The 10,872-nt window shown below is 38.5% G+C and overlaps 1 pseudogene; it reads right to left on the bottom strand.

The window, feature by feature from the left end:
• Positions 1 to 521: 521 nt before the first annotated feature.
• On the bottom strand, positions 522 to 10,161 carry LOC137947590 (cysteine and histidine-rich domain-containing protein RAR1-like; annotated as a pseudogene).
• Positions 10,162 to 10,872: the final 711 nt, after the last annotated feature.

Raw genomic sequence — 10,872 nt, 5'->3', positions numbered from 1 at the left:
AAAAATAGATAGATTTCTATTTTCCATATGGATAGTGTTTATTGTTACGGTTTGTTATGTGTTTATTTTTCGTGTGGATCGTTATCTTTTTTTTACTAACTATTTTTAAAATAATCATAATTAAATTCTTTCTATTTTTTGTTTTTTCAAAACAGACCTAAGCACTTTGAGCGTTCAATGAAAAATGTCGAACCCGATAAAACCTTCTATAACAATAAATTAATAAATTCAATTGGAATCCGCCACTTGATCACCTTCGTTTGCACCTACAAAAAAATAAAATTCCACCTTCTCCAAAAAAAATGTTCTCAATTTGGAATGGCACAATGAAGCGCAAGGATAGAGCATCTCAAGCATCACACACTACTAACTCGCTCCAAACGCCTAATGGCCTTTTGCAACCATTGCACTTTCAGGCAATGTTCTCTCGAGCTTATTCTCACATTAACATTTCAACCGTGGAGAGACTCTAAATATGTTCAGTCAGAACTAAGACTACATCCTTCACTGTTTACTGAGCCTTACGAAACTGGATCAGCATTATGCCATCCCTTTGAGCATGGTGGAATATTCATAAATTCGTCAAACTCTTTCGCGTGAACATCACAGCATTTCCATTGCGAACAGAAGCCCCACATAGATTGACTCACAAGCTTCAGCGTGGTTGTCCTTCTCTTTGAAAGTTTTGCCACATCTTTTGTTTCTGCAAGTCTGGGGTGCATTGATGTCGATGATCCTCTTCGCGGGTACAGAAGAGCCTTTGTACGCATCATCTTCATTGCTCTTCTCCGGAGGTGTCACACAAGGCTTCAGGGGTTGGCGATTCATGGATCTAGGCTGGGAACCTGACAAGTTTCTGAAACTCTCAAAGTCTAGTATTCAGTAGTATCATACTCTAAACATTTTCAACAAAACATAGCAACATAGTTGGAGAAATGATCCCACAAATAGCCTTTATCAGACTAACAACATCAATTTTCTCTGGGTGTTCAACATCTCAGGAATTCTGTGATGAGAATATAAACACCATATACATACTTCAATGAATACTTCAAACATGCAGCATCATACTCGGTGGGAATTTCTATACATAAGACAGGGTTGGTTTCAACCCCCTGCCCATGGTGCTGGAGTTTTACTAACTGAACATGGAATGGTTAAAATAAGCATAAATAGAAACAAATAGAATGCTTAATTACTAAATATAAAATGGTTAAAATTAGTATAAACAAAAGTACCATGGTGAGAGCAAAAGAAGCCCTGCCTGCACCTTGAACAATCTATCTTTGGTAAATCAGTCTGAGGGCTTTTTTACTGCAGTAGTCATTGGTTTCTCAGTGGTGTGTTTACCAACCTTACATCTTCATCCAACAAAAAGAAGATTTAAGCAAGTAAGTGACAGTTTAGTCCAAACGTTCATTTTGAAAATTCTTACGTAATTCAGTCATCATGAACTGAAGAGTGGATTTGTTATGCTAGAGAACAGTTTGCAAGCCTATAAGGAGTTGTTTGTAAATTGACTAACGTGATTGTTTCCTTGATCCTATAATTTTATTCCTTGATTTTAGGATCTAAATTGATCCTAAAATCAGCATATAATGTATTATAAATTGCCTTCTAAACGGAGAAGAATACATCATCGAAAAATCATTCTTTGAATCTCAGTTATTGTTTTTCGGTTTCTCTGTTTCACATGGTATCAGAGCGGGAGAATTATCCTCTCTTTTTCGTCGCCGAAAGTCGGAGCTAAGTGCTCTCGTAGTCGCCGAAGGAGGAAGCAGGAAAAAAATCGTCGTGGAGTTGCAGGACTTTGTTTTTTTCTGCAACTTCGTATTCCGGTTGTCCCATAGCCAAAAGAACATCGTCGACGACCGACAATGATCACCGAAGACCGAAGACGACCGCCAACGACCTTACCACCTGCCCGTTATTGCCGTCGATCACCGCTATCACCGAGGGAAGCCGACTTACAAAACTCTATTCTCTTTCTGCGATGACGGTCCTTTAGCCGAAACCACGTCGTCGACGATCGCTGACGAGCGCCTACGATGACACCACCACCCCGTTGTCACTCCCGACCACCGTCGTTGCTGAAGGAAGCCGAAGCTCCGTTGCCGCTGTCGAAGAAGAAAGGTGATTTTTTTTTGTTTTGAAACTTAGGAACCACTGTTCCTTTATTTTTTCTACCGACCGAACCGACCCAGATCGATGGGTCAATCGAATCGAACCGAACCGGACCAACACCGGACTATAACAGGACCGGACTAGCACTGGACAGGACCAGAATTGAATCGGACCAGATCGCACCGAATCGGACCGGATTAGACAAGACCGGACCAAATTTCCAGATCGATGGCCACCACTATAGGCGCATCCACCGAACTTATCCCATCACCACAGATTATAGTCCACCAAGACATTTCTGCATTTCCAACTGGAATCATCCTCGATGAGACCAATTATTCATTATGGTCCCAACTCATGGAGATGTTAATTGGCGCACACAACAAAACTGGATACCTCACCGACAAAACAAAAAAACCAGCATCTGGCGATCCCAATCTTGGAGCATGGATTACTGAAAATCAAAAAGTCAAAAGTTGGCTTATTGACTCCATGAGTCCATTGCTAATGCAGCGATTTATTCGCCTCTCCACTGCCAAGGAGAAATGGGAAGCAGTATAAAAAACGTTCTATGATGGATCAGATGAAACTTGTATATTTGAGCTGAACCAGAGATCTTTTTCTACCAAACAAAATGGTAGACTGTTATCCACGTACTACAATGAACTGGTTGCTAGTTTTCAAGATATTGATCATAGAACTATATCTCAAGAAGGAATAGTCGAAGGGCTAATCCAGTTGCACTCTACAATGGCTAGGCTTCGGGTTCATATTTTTCTCAGTGGGCTTGACTCCGAGTTCGATCAAGTTCATGGAGAAATTTTGCGAAAAGACCCCAAACTTGATTTGGAGAGTACATATGCATATGTCAGACACGAATATCAACAAAGACAGACAATGGGGAGCTATCGTCCAGTCTCAGAGAACTCGGCGATGTTGGTCAACCAAAACCTACAAGGATCATCAAGCAGTCGGAACCCTCAATCCTCTGGAAAAAGTAACAACCGCGTATGTACTCACTGAGAGAAAAAGGACATTCGCAACAACGGTGTTATGAGATTATTGGCTATCCGGAGTGGTGGGATTTCTCAAAAAAAACCCCGTAAAAAGATTGTTGGGAAAGTTATGGTAACATCCATAGAAGATGATCATAAGCTACCTACGACAAATATTGCCCATCCAGGTATTCTCGATAATGCATCAGTATTCTTTGTACATTCTAAGAATAGACCTTAGATTATTGATACAGGTACATCCAATCACAAGACAAAGGATCCCAGTCAGTTACAATCTATCCTACCTTCTCCACAATTTGTTATTTCAATAGCGAATGGTAGTACCTCTCCTATTATTGGGGAAGGATCTGTTATATTATCCAATAATCTTACATTAGACACTGTCCTTGTGGTTTCCTCTCTTGAATATAATTTTTAGTCTGTTAGCCAAATTACTTCCACTCTTGCATGTACTATAACTTTTTGGCCCTCATTTTGTGTCTTTCAGGACATTCTAACCCGGAAGATTCTTGGTTATGGTGTTAGACGGGGCAAACTCTACTATTTGGAGTCGACAGAGAACGGGGGATCGAAAATCAATCAGACCAATCAAGCTAGCAGTGAAGATAATGCTCAAACAACTGTATGGTTATGGCACCGATGATTTGGCCACCTTTCCTTTGGTTATCTTAAGAAATTGCGACCTCAAATTTTTTCAGGTTTGAATGATGTGCATTTTCATTGTGACACATATGAATTGGCTAAGAGCCACCGTATTGTTTATTTACCGAGTTTGAATAAAAGTTTTGTACCTTTTGAGGTTATTCATTCCGACGTTTGGGGTCTAGCCAAGGTTCCCTCTATTTCTAGAGCTCGTTATTTTGTGACATTTATTGATGAATGCACTAGAATGACTTGGGTATCTCTGCTTATACAAAAGAGTGATGTGTGCCTAGCATTTCAAAAATTCCACACAATGATACATACTCAATACCAAAACCAGATTCATGTTTTGCAATCTGACAATGGTACTGAGTTTGTTAATGCTTCTCTCGAAAATTTTCTGACCAATCATGGAATTCGTCATCAGACCTCTTGCACCTATACTCCCCAACAGAATGGATTGGCAGAAAGAAAGAATAGACAACTTTTGAAGTAGTGTGTGCCTCTCTCTTTGGCATGAACATGCCTCGATTTTATTAGGGCAAAGTTGTCATATATGTTGCCTACCTCATCAATCGAACACCTTCTAGAGTACTAGATTTTTAAACTCCTTTACGCAAGCTGTAATCCTAGATTTCAATTCCCCATCTTTTGAATCTTGAACCCTGAATTTTTTGGGTGCAGCGCATATGTTCATATCCCAAAGATCTTGCGAAATAAACTTGATCCATGTGCCAAGCGATGTGTATTTGTTGGCTACTCTGAATTTCAAAAAGGATATCGGTGTTATGGACCACACACCAACAAGCTCCATGTGACTCTAGATGTCTCCTTCAATGAATCAGTACCTTATTATTCAGGGGGAGTTTCTTGGACATCTCTTCAGGGAGAGAGTTCAAGTGAAGATAATGTTCCACAAGAAAATAGCGGAGGTGCTGAGTTTATTGGGTTAGAAGAGGTGAATGGATTTTTCAAGTGTCATGATGTGCAACAAGACTGTGATTTAGTAATTTATCCTGAAGAACCCCCAGAGTTGCCCCCGTCTGCACCAACAACTAAAGAATCAACCCGGAATGTTCCTCCTCAGGTAAATACGAATCCTGTGTTTGATGAGTCTAATGAAACATGTCTTCCTACAGAAAATATACCCCCTAGATATCCACAAAGATTGAATAGGGGAGTTCCAAAAAAATAGTATGAACCTAATCTTAAAGCCAAGACCAAATACTCAATCAATAACTATGTGTCCTCCCATAGGTTGACTAAATCGTATGCATTTACTGTTGATCAATGATCTAGGGCTTCTATTCCTAGTAATGTGCAGGATGCATTAGTTGACCCAAACTGGAAAAAGGCGATAAAAGAAGAGATGGAGGCCCTACAAAAAATTGCCACTTGGGAACTTGTTCCCCAACCTAAAGGAGTAAAAACAATTGGATGTTGATGGGTGTTCACATTGAAACTCAAACAGGATGGAAGTATTGACAGATATAAAGCTCGGCTAGTTGCAAAGGGATATATGTAAAGGTATGGGATAGACTATCAGGATACTTTTGCACCGGTAGCTAAGATCAATACAATTCGCATTTTTATATCTATATCAGCAAATCGAGACAAGCCTCTGCAACAATTTGACGTTAAAAATGTCTTCCTCAATGGAGACTTAGAAGAAGAAGTTTACATGGAGCTACCACCTGGGGTAAAAAGTGGTTCTTTGTGTCAAGGTGAAGTCTGTAAATTGAAAAAGTCATTGTACGGGCTGAAATAGTCACCTAGAGCATGGTTTGAGAGATTCACGGCTACAATGAAGGAGTTTGGTTGTAAACAAAGTAACTCAAATCATACTTTGTTTATAAAACACAAAGAAGGAAAGATAACAACTTTAATTGTATATGTTGATGATATGGTCGTGACAGGAGATGACCCAGGTGAAATGCAAGCTTTATAGGAGTATTTACCCACTAAATTCGAAATGAAGGATCTCAGACAACTTATTTTGGGAATTGAGGTTGCAAGATCGAAACATGGAGTCTTCCTTTCATAGCGAAAATATGTGTTGGATCTTCTAGCTGAAACCGGAATGCTTGACTATAAACCAATAGAGACGCCCATGGAAATACATCATAAACTCGGAATTCTTCCAGATCAAATCCCAGCAGACAAAGGGTGTTGTCAGCGATTAGTTGGAAGATTAATCTACCTATCACACACAAGGCCCGATGTAGCATATGCAGTAAGCGTTGTGAGTCAGTTCATGCATGCACCAAGTGAAGAACTATTATGGTCCTGGGTTAAGTACCTATGTCTTTCGCTCCTAATAGGCCGATCTTTTGGGTAGTATTGGCTAGGTGCTTAACATTTGGTATTAGAGCTAGCTCCCTCGTCGTGTGTTCGAATCCTGGAGGGGGCGACCTTGGCGAAGTGGGCCATCACTAGAGTGGGCCGCCGTGGACGTAGCCCCACGAAGGAGGGGTGTGATGTTATGGTCCTGGGTTAAGTACCTGTCTTTCGCTCCTAACAGGCCGGTCTTTTGGGTGGTATTGGCTAGGTGCTTAACAAGAACATATGGAAGCAGTCTATCTGATCTTGAAATACTTAAAGAGTGCTCTAGGAAAAGGTTTGTTATTCTAAAAAAATGGTATCTCTAGTATTGAAGGGTATACAGATTCTGATTGGGTAGGTGATCAAACAACCAGAAGATCCACGTTGGGTTACTTTACTATTGTGGAAGGGAATCTGGTCACTTGGAAAAGCAAAAAATAGAAGGTAGTATCAAGATCAAGTGTTGAAGCTGAATTTCGAGGCATGGTTCATGGTGTATGCGATTTGTTATGGATAAAGAATATATTGAGGGACTTAGGGATTGAATACACCAAACTGATGAATCTCCACTGTGATAACAAGGCAGCCATCGTAATTGCACAAAATCCGGTTCAACATGATCACACTAAACATGTTGAATTTGATCGTCATTTCATCAAGGAGAACCTCGATGCAAAGATCATACAATTCTCCTTTATTCAACCTAAGAGTCAGATGGCTGATATGCTCACGAAGGCAGTATCAGGGAAGGCATTTCTGGTATAATTGACAAGTTGGGCATGACCAATATCTATGCACCAACTTGAGGGGGAGTGTTTGCAAGCCTGTAATGAGCTGTTTGTAAATTGATTAACATGATTTTAGGAAACGGATTATTTCCTTGATCCTGTAATTTTATTCCTTGATTTTAGGATCTAAATTGATCCTAAAATCAGCATGTAATGTATTATAAATTGCCTCCTAAACGAAGAAGAATACATCATCGAAAAATCATTCTTTGAATCTCTGTTATTCTTTTTCGGTTTCTCTATTTCACAAGAATTGTGACCAGTATATACATCTATCGAGCAAGAACCTGTCTGGAGGTCAACAATTCTACGGAATGCAAGTTTCAAGAAAAAATATTATAGCTATATTTACAATCTTAGTTTACATGATTCCATATTTAGAAAGTTCTCTTCTTTCTATAAAAATATATCCTTCATCACAGATTTGCAGCAATAATTTTATTTCGGCGAGTACTTCATATTGGATCTTTTTTTGCTAGGAGTTCATACATATAATTATTTTCTCCCGTCATTATTTTAGACCTTGTTTCTCCTTCTTTTCTAGTTACCTCGTACACTAAGTATTTGAAAAAAGTAAGAAGAATGAGACGGAGAGAAAGTGGAGAAAAGAAAATTGAGAAGTAAACTGAGATCGGGGATCCGGACGTCCCCCATCTTCTCTTTATAGCTTAGGGTTAAGTAGGTTGAGTAAAATTTACAACATTACCCCTATTTTAAGTGAAAACTCTAATTCTTTATATCTCCTATTCTAGGTGTCCTAACGACAAGGTAAAATGACTAAAATACTTTATTCTTGTTTGTCAACAGTATTGAATGCATTAAGCTACTTGTCTCCATAAAACAACTCCATTTCTTTAACTGATTTTTTTCTATAGCTGAAAATAACTCCCTAAAATAAAATTTAATAGATCAAACTCTATGGTAAAGGTCTTGTTAGTGCGCAAGAAATGTTGATGGTGAAAGTGACAAAAACTTGTCAGTGCGCAAGGAATGTTAGGATAGAAAGTGAATTACCTAGAAAATTCATTTTTCACTTTTGCTCATTCTTACGAAAAATGAGAGAAAATGAAATTCCTTCCTTCCCCAAGCAAATTCACTTGCTCTCCAGCAGCCCATGTCTTCATGCCTTTGTACAGTTGGGTCCAAGGCCCATCCCAAAATGACTAGCCAACTTAGGAAATCTTTTTCCCAACTAATATACTCAAGATTTTTGTACTCACTAATCCATGTGGGACTATTCCTTAACACTCCCCCTCACGTGTAGGCCCTCTTTTGGGGCCCTACAAGTAGATAATTTAGGTGTAGGCCCCTCTCTATAAGTGGATAATTTTAGGTGCAGGCCTTCTTTTGTGGCTCTACAAGTAGGTAATTTTAGGTGTAGGCTCTCTTTTGTGGCTATACAAGTGGATAGTTTAGGTGTAATCCCTCTTTTGTGGCTCTACAAGTGGATAGTTTAGGTGGATAGTTTAGGTGTAATCCCTCTTTTGTGGCTCTACAAGTGGATAGTTTAGGAGTATGCCTTCTTTTGTGGCTCTACAAGTGGATTATTTAGGTGTAAGCCCTCTTTTGTGGCTCTACAAGTGGATTATTTATGTGTAGGCCCACATATGAGTATCCTCTCTGATACTATGTGAAGTTGGGTCCAAGGCCCATCCCAAAATGACTAGTCAACTTAAGAAACCTCTTTCCCAACTAATAAACTCATGATATTTGTACTCATTAATCCATGTGGACTATTCCTTAATAGCCTTCACTCACCCTGCACTCATCTCTCCTCTCCCTACTCTTTCCACTTCACTTTCTATTGCGCACACAAACACAAAAAAATACTCTCTAGGAAAAGTTGCTCACCCTATAATTCACTTTCACTTTTCCTAGATTATTTTCTTTCCAAGTGCACTAACACCCCAAAAGAAATTTTACTTAAAATTTTGAAATAAATTTATCTACGCGAAAAATCAAACATATGTCTCACATATTTCTACATCACATGATAAAAGAAAGGGAAGACATGAACAAACCCTGGAAGTGCTAGAAATAGATTGAAATCATGACTTCTTTGCTTGCAACAAATCCACTCTTTCATTCCATCATGAAATATTGGCTGAAAAAAAGAAACTACTTCTATCAACATTCTTAATCTGATTCTAGGACATGCTATACAAATGGCAGCTAGATAAAAGCAAAAAAGAGAAAGAGGAAAAAAAAAGGAAAGCAAGTGCCAAATTTCAGCTTACACCCTGAAGAGTTGAAATTGTCCAAACGATAACGAAAAGATCAACATGAAAAGAAAAAAAGAAAAGAGAAAAAGAGGTCCATCAGAACATAATGTTGACAAAATTTACATCCAAATAGGTGGAGAGAGAGAGAGAGAGGAGGGCCTTCTTTTTGTATTAAACACATATGAACACTGAAGAATAATTTCCCTTTGCAACTAACAATTTACATAACAATTTGGTAGGATAACTAGAACAAGAGTAAAAATATTGATTCATGTCATTCATTTATTTAGATTCATATTGCATGCATTGAAGAAGAATTTTCTCCTGTGCAACTAACAATATACATAAGAATTTGGTAGGCCCAAAAACAACACAAGTAGAAATATTGATTCAACTCATTCACTGATTTAGCTCCATCTCCAAATCATGATCCAAAAATATGGTCTTGAGGTCCTTGAGCTCTACTGAAATGGCAAAGTTTTGGAATAACATCCTAACAACAGCATAAGTGATGAAAAACGAAGTGGTACCATCCATTTTCCCATCAACTTTTATAGATTGGTTTCACAAACTAAAGTGGTTCGTTAAGGTGGCAGGCCTCTCAAAATTCTTTTGGGATCTTTGAATAATATTGCAGGGGAAAAATGACACAGTTTCTAGCAGCAAACTCATAAAGAAACTGTCTCTAAGTATGACACATAAAGACTCGAAGCCAATTAAAACTAAAAGTGTGAAATGACTTAGAATCATGTTCCAAATAGTTCCTCAATCTAATTTAGCTGCAAGCATGCTAAAAATAATAACTTCTACACAAGAATATCAAAAGGCAGATAGTTCCATAAAAAATTAACATTTATATGTCATCACAACAAGAAATAAATTACTTTGGCATTTGATTTAATGAAGGAACATATCTGTAAGAGCTGATCAGTTTATGGAAGTTCTTATAGCATCATGGTATCTGAAAGAATCTTCAGGATTGTCATCCTCTGTGAACATGGCTTCACATCCAATTCATTGGCAGTGAAGCTTTGTGCCCTTCTCCATTAGGTAAAATTAACTGTAGCAGGATAATATGTAATATAAGCTCAAGTTCAAGCATAATATTGGGAAAAGGAGAGGCATAAGTATTCATACAAACTAGACAAAGGGTAGACAGTTACAAGTTTATACGACATGTACAGTTCAGACTAAACTAACTTAAAACTGTTGAATTTAGGATCCCTTTTCCATAATTCCGAGCAAGAGAAAGAAGAAAGAAAAAGAAGAAAAGGGAAGAAGAGCTCTCGGGAAAAGAAAAGAGAAAAGAGAGGTGGCGCCAAGCAAAGAGAGAGAGAGAGATTAACTCAAGAAGGAGATGTGTAACTTGATTAATTTCGAATTACAACACCTCTATTTATAGTAGAGGAAGAGATAGAGTCCTTATATAATTAGCTTTTCAATTTCCTAATTACATTCCAACTCTAACTCTCTAAGATAAGTCTATCAACACAATCTACTAGAAGACTAATATGAGATGAACTAGGACTCTTTCTTCATTCACATGAATATAAGGGAGGTGGTCAGCTCGTGGCCTTATCCTTGTGGGTCCCACACGATATTCCAGCTCATATTGATAAGGTTGCCAGCTCGTGGTATCTTTGTGGGTCCCACTTGATCTTCAAGACTTCTAACTCTTGTGCTTCTTAACTCTTTACCTCATGCTACCTTGGGTGAGGACTCCTCTTGGTGTCCCATGTCTTCATGGTAGGTCACACC

This window comes from Aristolochia californica, unplaced genomic scaffold (assembly GCF_029961685.1).
Source record: "Aristolochia californica isolate CCGP_79_NKW_82.1479 unplaced genomic scaffold, dmAriCali1.0.hap1 SCAF_13, whole genome shotgun sequence".
NCBI classification, from domain to species: domain Eukaryota; kingdom Viridiplantae; phylum Streptophyta; class Magnoliopsida; order Piperales; family Aristolochiaceae; genus Aristolochia; species Aristolochia californica.
The sequence above is the reverse complement of the archived record's forward strand: the minus strand, read 5'-3'. Positions and strand labels throughout refer to the sequence as shown.